The 27,898-nt window shown below is 36.5% G+C and overlaps 1 long non-coding RNA gene across 1 annotated transcript in view; it reads left to right on the forward strand.

The window, feature by feature from the left end:
• The first annotated feature begins 612 nt into the window (after nt 1-612).
• Nucleotides 613-27,898, forward strand: part of LOC135274183 (uncharacterized) — an 81,839-nt gene continuing 54,553 nt past the window's right edge. The window contains exon 1 of the long non-coding RNA XR_010341966.1: nt 613-673. This is a non-coding gene — a long non-coding RNA (uncharacterized LOC135274183). The remainder of the gene's footprint in view (nt 674-27,898) is intronic.

A 27,898-nucleotide genomic window follows, 5' to 3' on the forward strand; every position in this document is an offset into this window, starting at 1 on the left:
TGTGGCTATTAACAAAGATGTATGTGCACCTGGAGCATGCACCTGGAGATTGCACCTGTGCTTAAGTTTAAAAAGTTGATACATCAAGGGAGTTTCTTTCTCTGTCTCTACATCATCTGTGAAATAGGCTTTTCTTTTTTTCTTTTCTCTCTCTCTTTTTTTTTTGGCTCAGACTATACAAATGAAATCTTAGAAACTGAAACCTGTTGAGAGAGTTGACTTTCTGTTGCAACTGCGGCCACATGAGAAGTTTGCTTAACATCAGAATAATTCTTATCGAATCAGAGCTTTTTATTATCTCTTTCTTTATGTTAAGAGTAAGTCTTTCATACTTAGAAAAATTCCCTGTGTAACTCTTCCCTTTTTAACCTAATAAAGGTATTTATAAACTGTTAAAATAATTAGAAGTTATTCAGCTATGATACCGGTTTTATTTTTATGTTTTTAATATACAAATCCCTAAAGTTCCCAAATGCTTTATTCTGAGACTAAGGAAATGCTTTCAATTCTAATGAGAGAGGTTTTAAGGAGTAGAATTGTGATGGTTGTTTTGTTATTGTTCCTTGAAATTTGAAGTAGAGATAGCCTGTCTCCATTCTTTTTACAGTATCCTTTGCTGATGCTTGCATGTGGCTTTGTGTCTAACAATGACCTATAGCCAGGATACCCACAGGTAAGAAGGCTCTGTCTTACTACTTCTTTATATTCTCTAGCTAAAACTTATTTTCAAAATTGCTGATGGCATAAGAACCTAGTCTAATAGTGAGGTTGTTAACCAGTGAGTGGTCAGTTGATTCCTAGTGAGTTCCTAAACAGGCTTTAAGAAATATCTTGAAAATATATGCAATGAATATGTGCATTCTAGGGGTGGAGAGTCCAAGCTTCGATAACATGCTCAGAGGGACCCTTGATGAATAAGGGTACAAAACGGTTTTAAAGCATTCATTCTACAGATGGATAAACCGAGGCATCAATGACTCTGGTACTGATAATTATCACCTAACTATACTAATAAGAAGACCAAAATGAAAGATATCTGACTCCTAGTCAGAAAGGGTTCAGGGGTTCTTGTTCTTATCACTAGAACACGTATGTGGGGAGGGAGGTGTGAGGAGTGAGTGAAATATTTCTTAGATATATACTTCTGTCAATTCAATGTGAGTCTCAGTGGAGGGTAGGCTTTCCAGAAATGTAAATGATTTTTACATGTGGCTTGGGAAACCAGTCTTGTTCTTCCATATGTCCAAGCCTGGTATATGATAGAATTGTGCTCATTGTTATAGTGAATACATTAACAGATGATGTCATAGCTTTAAATATTTAAACTGAAATGTACAAAATTTAGAGTGTAGCTTAAAAATTAACTATTATTTAAGATGCCATCTGTAGATAAAGTTGAAACCAGTGCCAGTCTAATTAGCAATCAGGAATATGGTAATTGCTTTTAGCATATGAATGTGGAGAACTTCTCCAGAGTAAAATAATGCCAAGTTGTGCATTTCTGAGTATTTTTGTTTCAAACTGACAGTGTTAATATTCTAATAATATATTATTTGGCATTCTGTTTGAGGTTTTAAAGAGAGTTTTTGTTTTCACTATTTAACAGAAGAATATTATCTGTCAATCAATTTATTATCATCTACCTCTCTTAAGTGTACAGCAAAGTTTGTTAATTTGGGCTCTCTCAGCATATTGGAAAAGAAAATTCTTTGTTGTGCGGCTGTCCTATACAATGGAAAAGCATCCCTGGCCAATACCCACTAGATGCTAGAACCCTCCCACCCATAACTAAATCCTAAAATGTCTGCAGACATTGCTTTCAGATGAGAAAATAGGTGTAGTTGCATTTATTCTATAAATGGTAACTTATTGAACATAATAAAGCATGTGATTAATGCTTCTAGGAAAATAGCTTCCCAAAGTTAACAGAAAAAAAAAAAACCCATGGTAGGGCTCATGCTTAGTTTGCAAGACCCATTGGTGATATCATGTTGTTTTGAGAAATAACATTGTATTCTTTTTTGTATATATGTGCAATATGTTTTCTGTTTGCAGGAACAATGATTATAGTTTATTAATTTACTAGCTTGTTTTACTATAAATGTTCAACTTTTGCATGGTTCAAATTTTCCTTTTATGCATTTTCACAATTAAAATTTGTTTCACATAACATATATGTGTGTGTGTGTGTCTGTATACACACACACACACACATATATACATACTTTAGCAGAATAATGGTGATTATGAGATATTTTACAATTGCACAGGGTAAGTCTTCGTTGAAGTAGCAGCTGTTTGTGGTTGAATGGATGCTCTCAGGTGTCAGAATGACCATATCTTTGGGATCATGTAGATGTTGACCTGGATGTGGCCCCTGGCCTTTGCAAACATCCTTCTCTCTATGCTAGGAGCTTCTAGAAAACAAAAAGGTAGAAAGGGCCATTAAGAGGAGTAAACAAGTATTTTGTACACTGCTAGGAAATCTTGCAAAAAAGCCTCCATTTCTATCATCTATTTTCTTATAAAATTACATTTCTATTTAGCCTTTCAGATACTCCACTGTCAGATACATTTTCAGGAACATGTTTTGTAATAAAGTAGAGAGCTGCTTTTATTTTCTTTATATTTATGATACAAATTACTTGGCAGATGCAGATAGTTTTATTTATATATATTTGTTTATTTTTCCCACTATCCCTTTTTGTTCTGGCCAGGCCGTGGAGATGTCCCAAATTCTCTTCTAGATTCAGCCTTGATATTATGATCCTTAATCTGATAGTGACCTCTCAAGTAGTAAATCTCAGCTGTTTGGTTATGAAAAAGTCCCCTCTTTGGAAACTAGTATCATCTTTCTTTGTGTCACCTTGTTGGAGGAGCAATGGAATCTAATTATCCTTTACAATGATTTGTGAAGTAGCAAATGGGTTTGACATCTGTTCAGCAATTCTGAAGACAGCCCATTTTTATTTTTACCCCTATGGAGCTAAAGTCATCATAGATTGTGTCCTTTGGCCTTCCTTTGGTTCTTTATTACAACCTTGTGATAGTCTAAACAAAGTTGATTTAAAAAACTAAAAGGAGAACTAGGGATAAGAATAGGGATTACTTTTTATTATAATGAAAGAAGAGCAGTGTTTGGCCCTAAGCATTTCAATGAGAGATCAGAATAATTAAGCAACCAGTGTTGTCATAATAATATTTGTTATTAATTAAACTATATTTTTGAGCCCCATTATGTGTCCAATATTTTCCTAGATGTGGAAGATGAGGTTATGAATCATACACAAAATTTCCTTGCTTGCACAGCCAGCTAAACAATACATAATGACACCAAAATATCAGGTTGGTGCAAAAGTAATTGTGGTTTTTACCTTTAAAAGCAACAGCAAGGACCCCAATTACTTTTGCACCAACCTGATACAACTAAGACAGTTACCGATAGTGAAAATTCCTGTAAAAAGAGTGAGGGAGTCTCCTATGGTGAAGAGGGTGACATGGAATGCTCCTTCAGAGGATCAAAAGACAACATTTACAATGATTTTTGAATAGCAAGGAGTCAGACCTGAAAATGCTGGGGTGGTTGAAGGGGATCAGAATATGCCATCCTAAAATATGCTACTTTGGCATAAGGATTATTTTGTGTGAAGAGCAATTGAGAAAGAGCCGACACAAAATGCTTGGCCCTCTCACTTTTTGTCTCAAAAGGCACACATTTACCTGTGTAAAGGTGACAAATTTCCATTTGCAGACATATTCCCATCTCCAGTGCTGTGAGAAGAATATTCTTAATAACTAAAGAGGACTCTTATCACAGGATAAGACACCAAAATCAGTTGGCATAACAAACTTTATTAACCTTTTTCTATCATATATTTTATGGTCATCTGCCCACAATTTACCATCCCTGGAAGCCCAGTCCCATCCTTCTTTGTCTAGTCATTTGTCCACAATTTATATCCCTTTGTTAGAATGGTATATAAGCTCCCAGTCCAACTGCTTCCTTGGGTTTTGCCTTTCTTTCTGTTTAACCCCCATGTGTGTAAAATAAAAGCATTTAGATGTGTATGACTTTTCTCTTGTTAATTTGTCTTCTGTTGATTTAATCCACAGGCTACAATTTCAAAACCTAAGATGGTAGAGAATTTTTTTTTTCTTTTCCCAAAGCGGGAAAACATTCCCCAAAAGAAATAAGTACATAGCTCCTGAGTGAGGAGCACACTTAGCATATTTAAGTAGAAAGAAGTAAAATAAGTGAGGTTTGAAAAGTAGATAAGGGCTAGATCATGGATTGCTTTATAGCTTATGGAATAATGATTGGGTTTTTGAAAAACATGCTCATTTATTTATGTTGGTCTCAATGTGAGAAGAAAGTTGAAAAAGCTAAGCAAGAAAATGACATAAACCTTATTTGATTTATTTGTTAAGACATCACACTGGCTGTTCGGAGGAGAATGAAGGCCAGGAGACAAAAAATAAAAGGAAGGCAAAGATTCTGGGAAGATGCTGTTGGGACTCAGAAAACAACACCCCACAATAAAAGCCTCAGAAGCAAAAGTTTTTCTCTGATATTTTCCTGCACTCCTGTCTCTCAGTTCAATTCTCCTCCAAGGCTAGCCACAAAAACTGAGTTCCTTTTCCCCAAAGCCAGTCACAAAACCTAAAAATATTTCTCTAATTTTTCCCTCACCTTTCTGTGTAAACAACTGGCCATAAAGAAGTTATCTGACCTACCTTATTTGATTGTCAGTCATAATACCTCCATTCTAGAGAGGATCCTATCCCACACCCAAAAAGAAGAAATCTAGGCTCAGAGATGCCTAAAAAGCATCTACACAAATGGGCCTTGCTGGGTTTCCCCACTCAGTCTATTGACCTTAGATCACACCCTTTTTGTTCAATTGTATTGCTTGCTACATGGCTGTCTATAGTTTGTTGAACCTAAATGTAAAAATGGACAATTTCCCCTGTATTTTTGGGTATTTATTCTGAAGGCCCCCATGTCACATAAACCTAAGTGCACACATTTGTGTGTGCTTTTTCTCCTGTTAATCTGCCTCTTTGTCAGTGATTTTCAGTGAACCTTCAGTGGGCAAATGGGCAGTTGTCCCTTAGCCATGGCAATGACAACAGTCACAGAACTGTTTTTTTCAGTCACTTAGAATTGCCTCATAAGAACCAGCACAGCAATTATAGATGTCAAAACAAAACAGAAAAAAAGCATGGACAATATTTAGAACAAAATATGGTGGTGAGTTACTTATGAGAAAAAAAATATTCAATGACATTTGCTAATGCATGGCAAGGCAGACTTAATTCAGGACCCCTGTGATAGGCATAGGTACCACCACAAGTAATTTTTGTCAGAGTGAAGACAGATTGGGTTCAGTTCCAAATACAGCACAGGCAAGTGAGAATTTATACTCAATTAATAAGTGGGAATCAGCACATAAAAAGAAATTACTAAGAGGAAACATCATGAGGAAGGAGGATTTTAGCTAAGCCTACCTAACAGAATTTTGGCTGTTGCAAGATAGGCCTAAGTGATCAGAATCATCTGGGGTTCGTGGAACATGAGGAACCTGATGGGGTATCCAGGGTGGAGTTCTCACTAGGGGAATTCTGGCTAAATACACCTAACAGGATTCTTTAAAACTGGATTCCGCAAGGGAGTTCACAGATACACCAAGGAACCTGATTCAAGTTTGATAAAGCAAAGAATTTTTCTTAGCATCCCTGAGAATTCACACATATAAGAAAGTGGAATTGGGTGAGGTGTCCCCTTTTCCCTTCCTCCCCACTTCCCTATAGTCATGGCTGCTCAGGAGACTGAGGGAGAAGGATGGCTTGAGCCTTAGAGATCATCTGGGCTGTAGTACACTCTGCAGATCAGATGTCTCCACTAGGATTGCCATCAAAATGGTGACTTCCTGGAAGTGAGGATACCCCAGGTTTCCTGAAGAATGGGAAATTGGCCTACATAGAAAACAGAGCAGGTCAGAACCACCATACTGATCAATGCAGGGACTGCACCTGTGAATAGCCAGTGCACTCCATCCTGGGCAACATGATGAGGTAATGACCCTTAAAAACATAAGTAAATAGGAAATATAAAGGAAGAAAGTGGAGATAATTCACATGTATGCTAGTGGTATGTTTGGGCTAAGGGAGTAGAGGGAAGCAATGGGATGGAATTTTAGAGCAGCAGCTCTGAAAAAAAGGGTTTGTCTTCTCCACTGCTGGGTGAGTGCAAGGGCATGCATTAAGGACTGAAGATGCTAGAATATTCTGTCTTTTTATTGCCTTTCCAGAGCTCCTTTCTAGGCCAGAGTCTCATACAGCGGAGAGACTGCTCTAGGAGTGAAATAAAAATCAAACAGTATAGTTTCAATCAAAGACTAAGGAAGCTGAAGGTTTAGACCACAATAAGGGTGGGGAACAGATTCAGGACATCTCAGAAAGAAAAGCCACCCTATTTTTAAAAACTATGCACACACCACAGAAAAGGCTGAAGCTTGAGAAGCTTTCCTGAATCCTGTCTCTTTCTTAAAGTTCAGAAACAATAATTTCTGAAAAGGATCTAGAGTGATAGAGCCTCACTGTTAATGAGTAAGTGAACGTGGACAAAATAGAGCAGCAGATGACACAGGTGAGTTAAAAAGTACAGTGGTTAAAGGAGTCTATAGATCATCTGCCTGGGACTCAGAACATGATACTCCAAAGTGTGGCACTTTGGCATTCTGATTACTTTGAATTGGAGATAGAAAGCCTCAGGAGCAAGGTCTCTCTGATCTCCCATTCTCCTGTCTTCCATCCCTCTTTCTCCTTTGAAACAATTCATAGAAACCAGAATTCCTCTTTCCCTAGTTGGGTCATAGAAACTAGAACCCCTCCCTCAAAGCAAGCCATAAAACCTAGAAAGATCTCTCTCTACCTTCTCCCTTGAAGACCCTCATTCCAGCGGAGTCTTGGCCCCTACCCAGGAGGAAGGTATGCTACAGATTAACTAAGAAGGATCTTAACACACAGGCGTTGACTTACTGAGTTTCCCTCCTCTGTCTATTACTAATAGATTATACACCCCTTTATCTGATCACATTTTACACTGCTGTCCATTTTTTACCAAATACAAGCATAAAAATGGACTCTTCCCTAAGTCTTTGTGTCTTTATCCCTGAAGTATCCCATGTCATGTAAAACAAATAAATTTGTTATACTTTTCTCTCATTAACCAACATGCCTTTTGTTATAGTGAGACAAGAGAGTTCCCTGGCCCCCCTCACAGTGTGTGTGACAGGGGTGTGGTTCCCTGTTAGATCTCTGTGAGCTCAAATGCCTTTCAGGAGAAAGAGCACACAGACAGGCAGGTGCAGGAGCCAGGGCAAGTGCTTTGCACTCCAGCCCCGCAGTATTTTCTAGGGGTAGATGCCTGTGACCCGCACATTACAATGCTCTCTTAGCCCTGCTGTCCACAGATGGCTTAAGTATTGACCAGGTTAGTTCCTCCTCTGCCTTTCTGCAAGGACAGAGGGTGAGTGTGACAGATTTCTGTATCGCGTGAGCTCTTGTCCAGTGTCCCAGAAGAATTGGGTCACTCACGAACTTGAAGGATGAATGTGGGGGTTTTATTGAATAGTCGAGGTGGATCTCAGTGGGATGGATGGGAAGCCAGAGGGGGATGGAGTGGAAAGGTGATTTTCCCCGGGAGTTTGGCCATGCAGTGGCTGAACTCCTCTTCAGCCACCCCCAGCTGAAATCCTTGTGGCTTTCAGTTGCTCCTTCTCTTCTCCCTTTCTCTGCTGCATCATTCTGCAATTCATCTGCTTGTCTGCTTCTGGATCCTGGGGTTTGGGGTTTATAGGGTACAGGATAGGGGATGTGACAGGCCAAAAGAGAACTTTTGGGGCAGAAAATAGGAAATCCTGTCCCCATTTAGGATCGTGGGTCTCCAGACTTGAGGGTGGGGCCTTTGCCAGGGAACCACCTCCTTCTACCCAGTATTTCCCTGTCTCCTGTCCATATCAATAGGAGTGTAGGCTGTAATCCTCATGATGGGTGAAGAAAGATATCATACCTTTATGCCTCTGTATCCTATTTAGATGAAGCCTACTGCATTGAGAAAAATAATTGATTAATTGATTTATCCACAGTGGTCACTATTAAGTTGTGCTTAGGAGTACCTGCCTAGGTGTTGACTTTAAAACTAGAGCAGCTGTTTTATTAAGCTACCAATTCTGTTTTCAAACAAAAGTTTGTGTGAAGCTTTCATAGCATTTGCATTCATCTTTCATTCAATTGTAGCAATTGCTTAGCCAACCAAGTATGCATCCCAGGAATCCCTGGCAGTGCAAGCTAAGGAGAGCAATGTTAGGCTATTTAATGTTCTTTGTGTTAGGCTTTTGGGTTTTCATCAAAGCTGAAATGTTAAAGTTGGGATATTTATCCTCAGTCTAAATGATCATTATTTGCATTTCTTTTCAAGTTATTTTTGTCCCTTTAAGTAGACCCGGCATAAACTGGCCAGTTGTGGTTTTCTTTTACATGCAGATTAACTCTTTAACAAAAGTTTACTGTTACAAAGCCTGTAACATGAATTTTTCACCAAAATATTCTACTACTAATTAAGCACTTTCTAAGCAATTAGAAAAAAAAGTGGAATAGGCAACTTTAAGAGAGAAAAATAATTAGGAATATATAAAAAGAAATGCTAGACATTCTCTTAATAGCGCCTGATCTGTGAGCTTTCAATGAGCAAGCAACTGCTGCCATTTTCTGTGGCTCACACAGAAGGACCCAGCTGTCCTGCAGTGGAGTCTGTGGCATTACTACCAAGAGACGTAGAGAGCTACTGAAGTGATGTTGCTTGCCCGAGGAAGCCAATGACTTTGGACCTGGGTACAGATACTCACTATGTTGCTTTCCCTGCCAGGAGCCACAACCATCATTTCCGTTCTAGATACCAACCATCACCAAATTCTCCTTAGACTTGTTAGGAACCTCTGCCTCACTAACCAATCCTTCTCATTTCATAACACGTAGTCCCTACTGCTCCAGATCTCACTGATACAGTGCTATTACTTTTCTTCATATAATGCATCACTTCATAACTCCTCTAAAGCTCCATTGTAAACAGAAACCATAGAATTTAAAATATTCTATTTATCATGCCATGGGGAATACCATGTATCCTGATTTTTTATTCAGGAACTCTGTTTACTCCATTTCTAGAATCTTGTCAATATGGATGAAGAGAAAAACATATTCATATTCTGTACTGGAAAGGTTGTAGCTTTTCTTGTTAGTGCTAACAACAAGAGACAAGGATTCATGAGAGTTGTTCCTGACATCCCCTGTTGGAACCTGGGCTATATTTTGCTACAGAAATCATAATTAAATTGTTTTTGGTTACATAGGATTATAGAGGCTCATATAAACTCTAAAGAGTAAGCTAATGTTCCCTATACAATAATTTCTATGAGTAAATGTTTCAAATTTCAAGTAATAACTTATCTAACACCTTTTGCAATTTAGCCTAATTATTGACTGTAGACTGCTTATAAGAATTCCACAGTCCTTACATTGATGATATATATATATACCTGTGTCATGTATGTATACTAAACAGTTTGGAAGTTGAAAGGACATATTCTTGGTTAAATATAACCAAAATCTAGTTTTGTAACCATAACAGAGGTATATATGTGACAAGAATTTCAGCTCTTCCCTCAGAGAGTTCATTTTGCAGGGAAGAAGTGCACATCAATACACAATAATAAAAGAAGAGAAGGAAAGTACCTCAACGAAGATGAATAAGTTTGTTATGTGAGGGATTATACTGAAGAGGGATCAGTTCTTCCAGGTGGTGTTGAAGAAAGCTCAGTAGAGGAGGAGTCAGTTGTCAGGTGTTCAAATATTAGTGGGAGTCTACCAGCAGGAAGACAGGGAAAGGATATCCGGGCACGAGCAAAGACTACAGATGGAGCAAAGACTACTCTGTTTGAAATTCTTAGTACAATTCTGTTTCTAGTATTCATCACCCATATTTTAACTCTTTATTTAGTCCAAGCTCTGCTTTTCTCTTTAATCACTTGTTAGACTGTTCTGGTTCCTCTGCATGTTCCAAATAGCCAAAGACATCATCACACCACTTTCTCAAACATTTGCTGTCCCTGACTTACCATGTTCTAGAGATAACATGAACATGAAAGAAGTTGGGATTTTGATCTGCTTCTCCTCACTGTGCTGTTCCTAGTCTTTCCAGGAATGTACTGAGATGGGGGCAGGAAAGGCTGTTCTCACTGAATCTCTTTGTTCTATATACTACAAATTGTTCTCACACATCATCATGCACCATGCTTTCTCTTCTCCAAGATTTTTCATACCTGGTGCCTTCTGCCTTGAGTATTTTCCATCACTACTTAGCCTAACATTTCGTCTTACTATTGAGAATGGAATTTTGATATTAATTTCTTTGGGTAGCTTTTCCTGAATTTCCAGACCTTCCAGACCATTAAATACTAGGTGTCTCTGCTTTATGCATCCATAAAACTTCATATTTCTCCTATCAAATAACTCTGTATTAAAATTGCTTGTTTAACTGTCTCTATCCACCACTGGACTGCAAATTTCTTGCAAGTAGATATCATGTCCATCTTATTTTTTATTAAATGCCTGGTGTCTACCTTATACCTCTATAAAATACCTATATAAAATACATGCTCATTAAACATTTGTTGAATAAATAAAGGAACATTTGGTAAAATAATATAAATAGTAATATCATTGATTTATTTACCATTTATTATGCTCATGTACTTTAAATATACCATCTCATTTTAATTTGATTTTAATGTAATCATTTGTAAGAGTTGTTATTATATATATTTTTAGTTATAGAAAATAGGACTTGGAAAGAAAGCTTGCCAGAAATTTCACTGTTTATCATGGGGCCACTTGGAGGTTCGCTAAAGGTTTTATTTATTTTTCCCCAATATAATTCTCTTTATAAATCATTTAGCCTAAAATCATTGCATAGCTGTGCTCTCTGTAAGAACTCTTTGTAAAATTCATCATTTTTTAAGAAATAGGAAAGCACATTTGCCAAGAGTCAATAAACAGACATCTCAAGTGGTTCAAACTTGAAAGATATACATCAGAAGCTTTGAGAAACATTTAACCTTGACATTCTCCAATCTTAATTGACAGGTTTGGTGTTGGTTACTTGCTGAGATAAGAGAGATTTCCAGTGTATAATATGCAGGTCATTGGCTTTAAGTTGGGTCCATTATAATTTATTGTAGTCCTGACAGTTCTAGGTGATATAAAAAAGAAAGATTGGTTTTATTAGGTGATTTCCCCTTCCTTTGTAGGGCTACTTTAATAGATAATAATGGTTAACAACTTGATGACATTTCCCTGATTTTATTTTAGCATTTGGAGGGTGATGAATTCTAGGACTCACTAATATTGGAATGAGCTCATAGACCAGAATAGTGAGTCTGGGAGCTGCAAAAAGTCAATTTTTTCTAAACTTCAGCTCTGTGGCTTTAGCTCTGTGCCTTTCCAAGTACAACCTGACATTTGTGTCTGATTGGTTGAAAGCTCCTAGAAGCAATTAAGAATACACATGGATACTTATCCAAAGGTTCCAACTTAATATATTTCACCAGAAACAGAAAGTCCAAGTAGTTTGTCAAGTTTAGAAAAAAGAGTTTTGATACTAGCTCATATTTAGAGCCAGCATTATATCTAAGCAGATTGATGACGTTTAGGAGCACTTGGAAACATCCTGTCCTCCCAAAACTCCTCTGGTTTATTCCCAAATCCCAGAAATTCAACATGGAAATATTCTTCATGATTAGTGATTAGGTTGTAAATAACCCCAGACAAGTAGTGCCTTAACCTACATTTATGTTTGGACGTATGTAATTATAATATATCTGTCCCTATAAACTGCGATAGGGTCAGAGTGAAAGAACATTAGGACCCTGACTGTCTGATAGAAGAAAAGGGAAAAGCTGGCACACTAAAGACAAAACTGATAGTATAGACTTTTTCTAAGAGCTACCCCTGTTCTCTCTCATCTGTCTCTCACTGTTCTTCTTCCCTTTGTTCTTTGATCACTGCATCATCTCTCCTCAAACTCTCTTTTACAGTGAATAGAGTTTTGGAGTAGGGCTTCGAAGTTGGGCTTGTTATTCACTCAAAAGAGGTGATGTGATGGGCAGCATTCTAAGAATGACCCCCCAGTGATGCTTCTATTTGAGTGTAGGTGAATCCTGCAAATAGGTTGACATACCATTCCCATGATTACATTGCCTTATATGATAAAGGGGTAATTATCTGGGTGAGCCAAATCTAATCACAGGAGCCCTTTAGAAGCAGAGTTTTACCCAGCTTATGGTAAAAAGTGAAGTAAGAGATTCAAAGTACAAGAGGAATCTAATATACCCTTGCTGGCTTTGAAGATGGAGAGGGTCACATGACAAAAAATGCTGGTGTCCTTTTGAAGCACACAGTGGCTTAGAGATGCTACCAGCAAGGAAATGGGCTCCTCATTCCCATAACTACAAGAAACTAGATTCTGCCAACAACTTGAACTTGTAAGAAGATTCTTCCCCAAATTCTACAGATACGATTCCAGTCTAGTTAACCCTTTGGTTTCAGGCTGTGAGATCCTAAGCAGGAAATCCAGTTGAGCCTACCTGGACTCATGACCTACAGAACTGTGAGACAACAAATGGAATTTGGTTTTATGCTGCCAAATTTCTGATAATTTGTTATACTAATATACATAGCAATCTATCCCCTTACGCATAGAAATGTTTACCAATTCATACTGCAATTCACAAAGCCAGGTCCTTAGCTATTGAAAGACATTGCATCTTCTATAATTTTCTTGTTGATGTTTTGCAATTTGATTGTGATCTGTTTAGTTTTGATTACAAATAATTTTTATTTTTCAACTTATCCAGAAAACTTTTTTTAAAAATAAAACAATTAGGCCGGGCGCGGTGGCTCATGCCTGTAATCCCAGCACTTTGGGAGGCCAAGGCAGGTGAATCACGAGGTCAAGAGATCGAGACCATCCTGGCCAACATGGTGAAGCCCTGTCTCTACTAAAAATACAAAAAAATTAGCTGAGCATGGTGGCACGCAACTGTAGTCCCAGCTACTCGGGAGGTTGAGGCAGGAGAATTGCTTGAACCTGGGAGGCGGAGGTTGCAGAGAGCCGAGGTTGCGCCACTGCACTCCAGCCTGATGCCTGGTGACAGAGTGAGACTCTGTCTAAAAAAAAATTAATAAAAAATAAATAAAAATAAAACAATTATTTTCTGCAAAGAGCAGGTCTGTATTTGCTTGTACCAATAGATATGATGGACATTGAAAAATGTGCTGGTGTTGAAATTATTATTAAATATCAGTGATATGGTTGGCTGTTTTCCCATCCCAAATCTCATCTTGAATTGTAGTTCCCAAAAGCCCCACATATTATGGGTGGGAGGGACACAGTGGGAGATAATTGAATCATGGAGATAGTTACCCCCATGCTGCCATTCTCATGATAGTGAATGAGTTCTCACAAGATCTGATGGTTTTATAAAGAGGCTTCTTCCCCTTTTGCTTGTCATTTCTCTTTGTTGTTGCAAGGACTTGTTTGTTTCCCTTTCTGCCATGATTATAAGTTTCCTGAGACTCCCAGCCATGCTGAACTGTGAGTCAATTAAACGTCTTTCCTTTACAAATTGCCCAGTCTCAGGTATGTCTTTATTAGCAGTGTGATAGCAGGCTAATACAATCAGCATACTCATCATTACGACTTTTGTTACTAGGTTTCCTCAGCCATGCAGTAGTTATATGATCCTAGAGATGAAGGGATATTAAAGACACAGGATTCAGGGTTTCTTAGCCTGGGTGAAAGGAGAAGAATCCTTAGAATGGAACATCTATACCTTGGGAAGAATTAGTCGAGAGGAAACATTTGCATTTTAAATAACATTTTATAATTTATGTCCTCATTGGATAAACACTAAATAGTCAAAGCTCTTTGTTTTCCAGACATGGAAACAAATCCAGGAAGGCTAAGTAACCTGCACAATGTTATACTGTAACAACAGGGGTAGAACAAATTTTAAGGGTGAGAATTTCTTTCAAATTACGCTTTCATATCACCGGTCTTTCCCAAGCATCTCAGATGCTCTAGAGTCAGTGTGTCACATTTTGAATTCTGGGGCAATGGAGATTCCCTAGAATTGAATACATCTAAGACTTGCTTATAGAAGCCATTAGTGTCTGCATCACTCCTTTTATCTTCCCAAAGTCAAGCAGTTTGAGATTATTTAGAATAGATGCTTCTATGCCTTTGGAAACAGAGAGCTCACTTTTGGCTTCCCATCTCCCAAGAGTAATAAAAGACTTCTAAAGTAATGCACATTTGTCTTAGAATGAAAAACACATTTAAAGAACACAAGAGAAATAAATTATGTTACGTTTCTAATAATAGAAAAAAATTGTTAATGGAAAAACTGTAAGACCAGGCTTATTGAAATCTCTGGTTAATAATAAAAAGTATAATCTGGTGTTTTCTTGCATCTTTCCAGTCCTAGGAATGAAAAACCAAGAATATGTTACATAAGTAGATCTTGAACCTTAGTGTACATCATCCTGACATGGAAGGACTGTTAGGTTACAGCTTGCTGGGCTGCACAACTACAATTTCTGATTCAGTAGTCTTGGGGCAAGGCAAGAAATTTCTATTTCTAACAATTTTCCACGAGATGCTGCTGTTACTGTTCTTGGAACCACACTTTGAGAACTACTTGGGTACTGAAAAGGCTCCGGATATTTCACAATGACTAGCATGACTCTGGTGGGATTTAGAGCCTTCCAGGGCATGCTGAGAGGTAAGGTTGTAAATACAGACATGCCTGGGGAAATGGTAGTGGCTTATTCATTTTCCAGTCATTTGCTAGAGACTTTATTGTGGCCAAGCTCTATGTCGGACATCACGGATATAAAATAACAAGTCATTATCCCAATCAGAGAAAAAGGAACACAAACAACAAAATATAATGTGAAATTATATTATGATTCACATATGCAATATATGAATAAAGTATTTGTAGATAGAAGTGAATACATTGTGGTCAAGAAAGACAAAGTTGGAGTTACCAAAACTATCAAGGGAGGTATGGCCCATGAGCTGATTATTAACTTTCAGTAAAGTAGCTAATGCCTAGAGAAACATGTGTTTAAATGCTATAGTAAGAACAATTCACTGCCTTATTTAATTTAACATTGATAGAGTTTGGTTATGTGTCCCCACACAAATCTCATCTCATATAGTAATTCCCAAGTGTTGAGGGAGGGATCTGTAATCCCCAAGTGTCCAGAAAGGGAGGTGATTATATCATGGTGGTGATTCTCCCATACTGTTTTCATGATAGTGAGTGCGTTCTCACAAGATCTGATGGCTTTATAAGTGTTTGGAAGTTCCTCCTTCATGCTTCTCTCTCCTGCCTCCCTTGTGAGGAAGGCCCTTGCTTCCCCTTTGCCTTCTACCATTATTGTAAGTTTTCTGAGGTCTCCCAAGCAACACGAAACCATGAGTCAATTAAACCTCTTTCCTTTATAAATTACCCAGTCTTGGGTGTGTCTTTATAGCAGTGCAAAATGAACTAATACAGGCATACATACACACAGACATCTTTAGAGTTAAATATTATCCACCTTTGATTGTTGTACTAGATTTTACCCACACTTACTCAAAGACATGGCTCAGAAGCCTCTTTAGTCTTTGTTCTACTATCAGTTTTTTCTCTTTCTATTAATTAGATTACTTTCATCAGCAGAGGTACTTGCTATCATTCCTCCCATCTGGGAAAAGAAATCTCTTTTTGGACAATCTCTGGTAACTGACTCAAGTCTCTGTTTTGCTCTATAACAACTACTGAATCTATCTTGTTTGCCAATTCTTCTTTTGAACTTTTGCTAAATATTGAGGGCCACCCACTCTACCTAAATTGTTCTTATCGGTCATCAATAATTTCTATTGTACCACATTCAATAGTTAGCTTAAAGTCCCTAACATTTGTCGTAGTAGGTGAATTCTGAAGATTCTGACATCTACTGAATACCATCTATTGGAACACTTGTCTCAGAGGTCATCAGGATATGATTTTAATCCTACATTATTGACTAATTTCTCTAGGTCTTTTTTCTAATTCCTTTTTTAAAAATAACTTTTAAAACTATAATTTATTTACATATAATTTTTATACACAAAGTAATTATGTAATTGAATAAATTTCAACAAATGTATACTCTATATAACTTTCACCCAATAGAGACATACCATTTCATTCACCTTGGTTATTTCTCATATGCTACTGAAAAAACAACTATACTGGTTTCTGTAACTATACATAGTTTTGCCTGTTTTTTACCATCATATAAAAATGATGTATTTTAGTATGTCTGATTTCTTTTGCTCAACATAATGTATTTGTGATCTATCTACATTAGTGCATGTAATAAGAAAGAATAAGAATCTTTCTTATTCTTTAATATTTCATGAAATGCTGTATTCTTTATACACTGGCTTTTGAGTTGTTTTCTGCTTTTGACTCTGATAACTGCAGCAGCTATAAGTATTATTGTGGAAGTTTTTATATGGTCATTTGTTTTCATTTTTCTTAGGTAGATATCTAAGGGTGGATTTGCTCGGCTATTGGATAGTTGTATGTTTAACTTCATAAAAAGTTGCCAGTGTTTCAAAATGATTGTACCATGTAAACTCCAACAAGCAAATTTGAAAGGTATTGTCCTTGTTATGAAGTCTGCTCTGTCTCATATTAACATAGTCATACAAACTTCCATTTATTTTATCTTCCTATCAAACTCTCTGTGTCCTCACATTTAAAATTTGTTTCTTATAAACAGCATTTAATTTTTATCCCTTTGTTTTTATCTAGTCTGGTATTGTCTTTTAATTGGTGGACTTATTCACCTTACACTTAATGTAATTTGTGATTCAGTTTGCTTTTTTAGGCAACCGTTTTGTGTTTAAGTGTTCCATATGTTTGTTTGTTTATTTCTCCTTTTCTGTATGTGTTTCAATCAGTTGAGTACTGTTTAGTATTGAATTTGATCTATTCTATTGTCTTTTTAGATGTGTCTTTGTATTAGTTTTATTTTTGTGCTTGCTTTAAAATATAATATGCATTCTTAACTCACCACCTTCTACTCTGAACCAATGCAATGAAATCTCCCCAATAAAAATGAATCTTACCATAGTGTAATGTCATTTAACCCTAGTTTTGTCCCTTTTTCTATTGTTGTCATATATTTGATTTATACCAAAGTTACAATTTCTTGTTTCTAAATGTTGGAGGGGCCTTGGATAAATCATTGCATCTTTTCACTTTTTGATCTATACTTGTTCTCTTAATGGTCACTTGTAATCTCATGGCTTTGAACATGCTGCTGACCCTCCAAATTATATATGCAGCCCTGACCTCTCCCATGAACTCTAGACTCATGTATTGGACCTACTGCTTGATATATTAATTAGGCTAATAGGAATCCAAGTATCTCCTCTTAAAAGTGCTGTTCTTTCAATTTTCTTTCTCTCACTTAATTGTCTTTCTTTATTGTCATTTATTGGAACCAAAGCCATTGTCCTAAACTCTTCTTTTTTCTCATACACAAATCTACTTCTTTAATAAATCTGACCTTTTTGGCTTTCCATATCTAGCCTAATTTGACCATTTTCTCTCACCTTCATTACTACACTCCTGGTCTATGTCACCATCACCACACTCCTGATTATTGCATTGTTCTCATAAGTTGTCGTCTTCCTTCCCCGCTTAGTTTCTTCAGTTTAGCAGTCATCAAGATCCTCTTAGATGTATATTGGATCAAAGCCTTCCAATACAATCTCACCTCACTCAAAGTAAAATTCAAGTCCTCACTGTTATGTTATAAGACTCTACATGAACTGACTCCCATTACCTTCTCTTCCTTTCCTGCCTTACTCATTCTGCTTCTACAACACTCATTTTCTCAGATATGTTCATGTTCAAGCTAGAAATGTTCACTCCAAGGTATTAGATGTGTAACTCAACCCCTCATCTCATTCAGACTTTTATTCAAATGTGTAAGTAAAGATTTTTTTTGATTCTCCTTCCTAATACTTTTAGCCATCTGTATTGAATTATTTTATTTTGAAGTGCTTATCACTATCTGACCTTTTTTTTTGTATTTTTTTTTTATTGCTAATTATATCTTCCACTAAAATGAAAACCTCATAAGGGCAGGGCTATTCATCTGTTTTGTTCACTGCCGTATAAGCACAACAAATATTTTATATTCATTCAAAATTTAAGAGTGAACCTTCAGTTTAAATATGGGAAAACTAAGGCTTATGGAGGTTGAGTAACTTTCTAATGATCATAAAATCAGTAAGTGGCAAAATGGAATTGATATTCTATGTGAAGTTTAGAGCTAATGAGGGCATTTGCAGTAGTGGAAATAATGCTGAGAAAATTGGTCAATGGGTTTATATGAGAGATTAGAAACAATTTGATGTTGATAAAGGATAGAGATAGAGAGAAAACCTTCTAAGGAGCTTGGGTTATTATATGACAGAGGGGTTTAAGGAGTGAAGCAAAATGATCCTGATTGCACTTGAAGAAAGGAAAATGATGAGTTATGTTCTGTATATACTGAGTAAGATGTAGGCTTTAGGAATCTAGGAATCTATTTAGCATTTTTTTTTTGATGAGTAAAGAATGTGTGAAGATTGGTACATACAGATATTTAGATATCTACTATGAAATTGCCTCTGTTCTCCAAAAATAGTTGTATAACCAAGTTATGATCATCTTGATTACAGGAAACTCAGACTTTCCAAAATGTTCTCATTCTTACCATGTCTGCCTGCCAGTAGACATTACAGGTTTCCTCAGATAATAAAACCTGGGCTACTGTCATCTTGCTGAACCCAAAGTGCCTCCGGCTGGGGCCCAGCTCCAACACCATGAGTCTCCCTCACTCTGGTCACTGTCATTGCTGCTAAGGTTGAATCTCAGGTGAGCTGTTTTTCACAAGAGCTAGATGAATATAGCAGGGGTTGGAGGTGAGGTCTTTTGCAAATTGATAGCTACATCCATGCTTTGGGTTCTGTAGAATCCCCTTTCAAAATTGCTTCAGTATTGATCCAGGTATGAGATTGGTGAAAGATCAGAGGCTTCATCAAATCTGCTTAGTTGTGCTTTACCATTATTCTGGGTGTGGGATCTGGAGTTCCTGCATCTCCTCAACCTAGAGCCAACAAGATAACTCTTTTATTTGTTTATTTTTTATTGTAGTCCTGGAGACTTAAAAGTGCTAGCAATGTCTCCTCTCCCTCTTTTTCAAGTCTCCACTATCTTATAGTTATCCTTTATGTTATCAACTGCCCCAAACTCTCCAGAATCTTCACACTTCCCTTCCCTTCCCTTCAAGGAACACCTTGACCCAAGTTTTCCAATTGAGGCTATTCATTCCAAGTTCAATGGTCTAGATACATAGAAAACATTGTACCATAATTTTAGTATTTTTTAACCTGTATTTAGCATCATCTAGATACTCAAATATTTCTATTCCCAACTCTCATACCCCAGTTCTGATCTTTGGATGTCATCTACAAATTTATTAATTGAGAAAGAATTGATTTCATAGTAGGTATTCTGCTTGACCTTTCTAAACCTTACCATTCTTCCTCTTTTTTTTTTTTTTTTTAAGAGATGGGGGTCTCACTATGTTGCCCAGGCTGGATTTGAACTTCCAGGCTTGAGCAATCCTCTGCTCCTACATAGCTGAGGCTATAGGTGCATACCACTACACCAAGCTTACTCTTTTTAGTAAAATTATTTCCTTTTACCAATAACATTTAAATACTGCTTTACAACTTACAAAGAGCTTTCACATTCATAACTATTTTATTCTTTAACAAACAATTAAATGAAGTAGATAAGGCATGATTATCTGATTATCCCCATTTTACAGATCAAGAAACTGAACCTCAAGGTTGGTAAAGGGACTCTGTCAAATGTCACTAAGCTAGGAAGCATAGAAGCTGAAACATGAACTGCATTTTCAAATCTGGAAAGAATTTACATTTTCTCATGTTGCTGTGTCTCAGCCTAGGGATATGTGGAAAGGAAATATTCAACAAAATTTCTCAGTAAAACTAAAAGTATTGTGTGATAGGGTTAAATCTGATTTCTTGCAGGAGAGAGACAACTGTATCCATAAGAAATATATCTAAGGGCTAGCAGACAGCACAACACATCTCATTGCTCCCTTTGTTATCAATTTCTGGGTTTGTGGTTTGGATGGGATTTTTATGACAATGTTTACTTCATCCCATATGTATAATGTTTTGTGCATGTCATTTACTTGAGCTTTGGGATTCAGTACTGCATATTACAAGTTATGCACCTCAACTCCCTTTAGCCATCCCAGAGAAAATTTTAACATGACAAAGACTCATATTAATCTCCAGCAAGTTCACCCCCAGATATAATGTCAGTGGATTGGCACCTCATCAGAGGATGTTTCCTGTTGCTACCTCACATGGGAACCATTTATTTTCCAAGCAAAAGACATGAATCTTCGATAATATTCTATTATGATGTTATCTCAAATGAGGTAAATTGATTTGATGAAGGCAAATCCAGAAGATTGGCAGCTAGTATGTTTTCTCCCTTTTGAAAGTATTTGATTTTTTAAAGGAAATTCAGATTAGGTGAATAATGTCAGGTTTCCAATTCCTTTTGCAGGAACAGTATCATTGCAACTTACTTGTTATCCTGAATTCCAGGAGATACTCTTAATCTCTCATTTATAGAAGTCTTCTAAAACCTGAGTGTATATAAAAGCCTCCCCACCATCAATAAATTCATAACATAGAAGGAGTTAAACTGAATGTATAGTATTATTTAGAATAAAAAAGTAACAATGTGTTCAGCTGTAGGTTTCATGGTGGCTTTAATAGCTAATATTAATATTATGATGAAAGAAACTTTTACTGTATATTACTATGTCTTGTGTTTAATATACCACAACGGAAGGTCTTAGCTTGGGAACTGGGATGGGGAATTACTGATGATACAAAAATATTTATTGTTGTATCTCTGCCCTTTTCATGAAAGATAAATACATTGAACACCTTGACAAAGTGTTCAATTATCTGAGGCAATGAATTCTCCATCTTTTCAATGACTAAAAAGTAAATTTAAATTAATAACTTTAAAATCACAATTCACCACTTGATGGATAGAAGGGGACTTTGATAATTTTTCTTCTTCAAGGCATTACATGATTTGTCCAAAGTCATACGTTTTAGAAACTGAGGTAAGACTGAGATTCAGGTGTTCACTGTGCTAATTCATGTCATCTTGAAACCACTGAGGTAGATAATCTGCTATTTTAAAAATAATAAACAACATGTAATTCCCACATAATTTCTATAAATTCTTATAGTGGAACAAATGAGCTATGTCTTCTGAATTATCAGTTGTTCTTAGAATTTAAAGTTATTTAAGATTGTCCTCTGGCATCAACAAACAACAGAATCTTCACTTCTGGATGTATTACTAATGATAAACTATTGTGTAACTTATATTTTAAGGTACATGATATTTGAGAGAACAAAGAGTTTATTTCATGGTTTCCATTTTTATCTTCCCACTCAATACCTGAAACTAAGTTTTGCTTTATTTTATTATTTAATTTTATTTTGTCTTTGGAGAAGTTCAATATTATTTTTTGCTGATAATAAATATGAACACAATTCAATGCTATTTATTTTACTTTCTTAAATCAAATCCTAAAAGAATAAATTTCAACAATGAAGTTATTTGTTAGAAGCAGAAATACAGTGTAGTCAGCCATTCTTCAGAGAGTAATCTGGAAGAAGAGAAAGGATGGGCATTATGAATCAGAGTTAAAAGCATTAGTGAAGAAACATGTCCCATTTCCCCCCATACTAATGGCATAAATGTGTTCGTGATTGTGGTGACAGACATTTCTCATGAGGCTAATAGCTGCAATATGTGTCCAAAATGATTCACTGCCATTCCTACTCATATGCCAAATTATTCCTTTTAAGTGTCAGTCTTAGATACTTCATTCCCCTTAAATGTATAAATTTAGTCAATTCTGTTTGGTACAAAATTAGGGGAAGTAAATGTTACCCTCCAGTAAACTATAATCTTGTGAGGCTGCAGAAATAACAGCCCTCTTCTTCATATATTTAAATAAAATCCTCCTCCACCCCCTTCATGACACCCAGAGGAGTTTGAAAATGTGACAAGTCATGGAATCAGGTCTTAAAAGAAGACCTGCTTCTGGCTGATGTATTGAGCCAATTTCCCTTCCTACTCAAGAACAGCATGGTCACAAATGCCAGCGCATAAATTAGCCCTGAGTGTAGGAGGAAACACTCCCCTGCAAGCTGACAGAGTATCACCCCAAAATATCTCCGTTAGCTTATAAATAAGGAAGTCTGTTTCTCTGATCCAGTACAGGCAATAAAGTGCAGCAGAAGGATGAGTACTTCAGAGGCTGAGAGTCTAGAGTTAAAATCCAGATCTGCTGTTTTTTTTTTTTTATGTGATCTACCACAAATCAATTAACTTCTCTGAACTTCAGTTTTCCTCATCACAAGTCTTTAAACATATATAAAATTATTTACCTTACAGTGTAGTTGTAAAGAATAAATAATATAATGTTTGTAAATGTTAGTTGTTATCTAATACCAGTTTTTCTCCTTTCTTGTGCCATATTGAGAATGTTTCTTGCAGTAGACAGAGTCTAGAATGGCAAAGATCAGTATAGGGAAGTTTAAGAATTATTTCCAAAATAGTGCTCTTATGACTACTATTTACTATTTATCAAGTATTTGTTTTATGCTATTGGATGAGCAAACTTTCCGACATACATTTATTCCTCACAAAAACCTGTGATCTAGTATTCTCATTTTACAGTAAAGAATGTGCAGGTCAGAGAGGATAGAGTCTGACTTATTGTCAATTAAGTCATAATTTAAAGCTGATTCTATAGATATTTACTGAGCCTGGCATGTGCCAGGCAATATATGCTCAGGACTAGGATACACTTGGGAAAATAAAATACAGAAAGTGTCAGAGCTGTACATTCCTGTGGGAAAGACAGAACACAAACGAGTCAGCAACTTATGACACACAGCAACTGAAAGAAAGAGTTAGCCAGGGATAAAAATACTACTAATAATAGAATAAGGACCTTTGCAAGGTTAAAGGTCAGAAAGGCCCAAGCCTATCACAAAGATACCTGAGGCAAGAGGGAAAGAGAAATGATTTCAGATCAGAAGCTTCCCTTTTGGCTTTAATTGGACCAGTTTCATTGGAGAATGCCAGAAATCTCTAGGCCCCAACCTTTTAGGCATAGACAAAATGTCTTTTCTATATTATGTGAAAGATATGGGCATCACAGGGACACACAGTCATGCGGACCTGATTCACTGCTCCTTTGCTGCTACTAAATTTGAAACGCTCAGCCTGCAATCAATGGTGCTCATTTTCCGGAGAGCATGGATTATAACTATTTCCATGCAAAGCACTTTTCACACAATAAATGGGACTTTTTCAGTTGGCTGTCCACATTCTAATCTTGGTAGCTGCCCTCTGTTCTTGGGCCTTTTCATTTGTCTTTTGTCTAGGTTACTGATTTTTTTTTTAAAGGCATTTTTCTTTCTTTTTTTTTTTTCTTTTTCCTTTTGTGCAGACATGCTGATCAGCCAGCAGATGCTCCCCTCTTGCACAAAACTGAGCAGAGGTGTCCTGTAGCTTGAGTTATCATCAGTTCCCAGCTAAGCCAGCTGTGGAGGATGGCAAATGCACTCATTGACACTCAAGGTTTTAAAGAACGAAGTGCTACCAGAAGAGTCTTTCAAATTCTCAGATATATTTTTGACTCATATAGCACTCTATTGCTGAGAAATATTTAGAGTGAATCTTCTTGGTTTATTAGAAGGTCACTGGAGAAACACAGGATCCTCAGGCAGGAGGTTAACAGATGAAATATAAATGAAACACTGCATGATTAGTCAGAAGAAAAACTCTACGTGCACATGCAGTCAAATGGTTCAGAACTCAGTTGCAGAAGGCAGAGAGATCTGATCCAGGTACCTGGCTTCTCCAGAATTGAGCTGTTTGTAAATTTGGGCAAGTTACTTCACAGTGTTACAAGAATGAAATGAGACAATGCCAAAAATATTTAATTGCCTTTTGATTCGAATTAAATTTATCAAGACATAATGTGTCTAGCATTCATATCAGCTGGTATCAGAATCTTTCATTCTGTATTCCATTCCCTCCCACCGAATTATTGCTCCAATGTGACCAGCAATAAGAAGCTCTGAAATGCATCACATAAAATTGCTAGCATAGTGACAGATCAATAATAATTGCTCAAAATTTTTAGTTTTCTAACATTGTCCTAAATATTATTCATGACTACTGCTATTAAAGTACCAAATGACAGGAAAAATGATGGCTTGAGATCATCATGCAGTCTGTGAATTGTATATATGGAAAAATTTTTGATTATGTGTGTAATTATCTAAATAAAGTACCAGAAATGATTCAAAAACTGTTTACTTACTATGCTATCAACTCTTATCTGACCTCTTAATCTCTCATCCAAACTTGGTTTGTCTTCATCAGTATTAAGTTATTTTAGATTTTTAAATAAAGTATGGAGATATTAAGACCTGCATTCTGGCAATATGCTTCTTGCTAATTCTGAAGAAATTGAGAGCATGATTTGGAGTCTCATCTCACTCTGCCAGTTTTCAGCAGTGTGAGAAATTGGCCATTCCGTTTCTCAGTTTCTAAATATTTATTTTAGAAATAACAATCCCTGCCTACCCCTGAGATTTGGTATGAAGATACAAAATGACAGTGGATCTGAAATTTTGATAGTTCAAAATTAGTTAGTTCTCTTATCAAAACAAAATAATGATTTACCTTACTCTCAGGAATAAAAATGAATAAAATATCTATTAAGATGGTAATCCCATTAGTAATAACTGCATATAACAAGCAATCAAAATATTATTTTGTAAATGTTTTCTTTTGCTTGATGATAAGTTTCTTAAAAATTGGGGGTTTGATCTCTCCCAATGCCATTCTGGGATCTATACATTTTACTGCTGTTACATGGGCTAAAAGCACCATGTGAGATGGGTGAGAGATATGTTTTAAAAAGAGAAGATAGCTGCATGCAGCCCTGCAAATAAACCAAAATAAACAAACAAAATTTCTGCGAGAGCGAGAGAGAGAGAGAGAGAGAGAGAGAGAGAGCACGTATGTGTATAATTTTACCCTAAGAAATTAAAATAAATGCTGGCTTTTTGGCAAGTAGGAAATTCCTTTTATAGAGGTAGTATTTTGAGATGATATCCGTTTGTATATTAGTATCAGTGAATTTCAGATCCTTTTACAATAGCAAGTTCAGTTATGCATAGTTTGAGAAAAGAGAAGACATAAAAGACTACAGACTTTAAAACAAGAGTAAACCTTTTAACTTTAGCTAATAGCAGGGAAATGCTCAGTAATAGGAAACATAAGTTCAAATCAATGGAAAAACACCGGTTAAAAGCTAGTTAAGGCTAGTCAGCAGTAACAGAGGCTTTGAAGAAATAAATTATATAGTTTGGTACTACATACTTTGTCTATGTATGTCTTAAAACTAATGTTTGTAAAGAAAATAGCCTCATGAAATATAGCCTCTCCTAAAGGCATATTATTAAAATCAGTTTCAACTTGAAAATAATATTAATTTTAATCAAACTGATTTATATTTTAAACCAGTAAGTAAAAGTGCCAAATATATATGATATGCACACTTACTCCCACACATACACTGTGATCTGAGGTGGAAAACCCAATGTGTGGGAAAAGCTAAAAGGAAGAGTATGTAAACCCATGGGATTTGTTTCCCCCTGAGTAAGATATAAATAAATCTCTATTCAAAGACCAATCAGGTTTCTGAAGGTCCCATCTCCAGTGTCTGTGGAGCAGTGATGGGCTGGGTGATTACAGCACTTCTAGCATCCCATGAATAATTATCTCTGTCTGGAGTGCTTGCCAGCATGACGCGTCTTCATTTCATTAAGGGAAAGAAGGACAGGCTGGAATTGGCAATGGCAGACTTCATTTATCAAATTTTAATGGAGAAGCCACTCAGGAAGGGCGGGCTTAATGAGATATTTCTGAAGAAATTAGCCAGTTTCTATTAAAGGCCATCTCCTCTCTGTTCCTGGTAGTGATGGATAGCAGGGGCACTGGCACAGGGAAACTTCCCACCCTCCCCTTTGCTTTGCTTTTTTGAGATGCATGATCATTTTTGGATGATCCATCTCACAAATGCTTGAATGAATCAAGCATTATTGTAAAGTAAAATCAAATTTTAACATAGAGAAAAGATACTGATTTTATTTTCTGGATTTAATTTATGGAGAGAGACATACCAGCATATCTAGGCTAGCCTAACACCAGTATCACTAAAACTGCTCATGCCCCAATTCTGCAAACAGGAAGTTATCTCTCACTTTTGCTATTTTTCTTGTTGTTGTAAACATACTCTTAGTTTGGAGTAAATGCAACCAATTTATTGCAGAATCCCTTTTTCAAAAATTTCTAAAGGTGCCAAAAATATTTAATTGCCTTTTGATTCAAATTCATTTTATCAAGACATAATGTGTGTAGCATTTTTATCAGCTGGTATCATAATATTTCATTCTATATTCCATTCCCTCCACTGCATTATTGCTCCAATGTGACCAGCAATAAAAAGTTCTGAAATGCATCAAATAAATGTAAATAAATAATTGATTATGTGGCTGAAATATCACTATCGTTCTTCTATTGGAAAAGGAGATTTACGCTGGTGTTAAAAGAAAAAAGTCGACTATTTAAATTTAGCAGAATTTATTTGAGCAAAGAATGTTTCACAAATTAGGCAGCAACCAGAACCAGGAGAGATTTAGCGAGCTCCCTGCCACAATGCAGACAGGACGTATTTATAGACAGAAAATGGAAGCCAACTACTAAAATACAGCAGTCCCCCCTTGTCTGCAGTTTTTTTCCCCAAGGTATCCACAATCAACTTTTGAAAATATTAAATAGACTGTTACAAAAATAAAGGACTCATAATTTTTAAATTGCCCATTGTTCTGGGTAGCGTGACAAACTCCTGTGCTATACAGCTCCATCTCACCTGAATGTGAATCATCCCTCTTTCCAGTGTATCCATGCTGTCGACACTATTTTCTCGTTAGTCACTAGTAGCCCTTTCGATGTTCAGATTTACTGTCGCGATATTGTAATGCTTGGGTTCAAGTCATCCTTATTTTACTTTATATTGGCCCCAAAGTGCAAGAGTGGGACAATTCAGATACGCCAAAGAAGTGGTAAAGCACCTCCTTTAAGTGAAAAGATGAAAGTTCTTGACTTAATAAGGAAGGAAAAAAATTATATGCTGAGGTTACTAAGATCTACGATAAGAATGAATTTTCCATCCATGAAATTGTGAAGAAGGAAAAAGAAATCTATGCTAGTTTTGCTGTCACCTCAAAGTGTAAAAGTTACAGCCTGGTATGTAAAAAGTGCTTAGGTGAGATGGAAAAGGCATTAAATTTGTGAGTGGAAGACATGAACAAAACATGTTCCAAATGAGGGTTCAGTACTATGCAAAGTTTCAGGCATCTACTGGGGATCTTAGATCGCATCCCTTGAGGCTAACGGAGTGATCACTGTAGCTTGATTGGTTACAGCTCAGTATTTCCTTTGTTTATACATGGTCTGAT

The sequence above is a fragment of the Aotus nancymaae genome, unplaced genomic scaffold (genome assembly GCF_030222135.1).
Source record: "Aotus nancymaae isolate 86718 unplaced genomic scaffold, 86718_ANA_hifiasm-v0.15.2.pri h1tg000011l, whole genome shotgun sequence".
NCBI lineage: Eukaryota > Metazoa > Chordata > Mammalia > Primates > Aotidae > Aotus > Aotus nancymaae.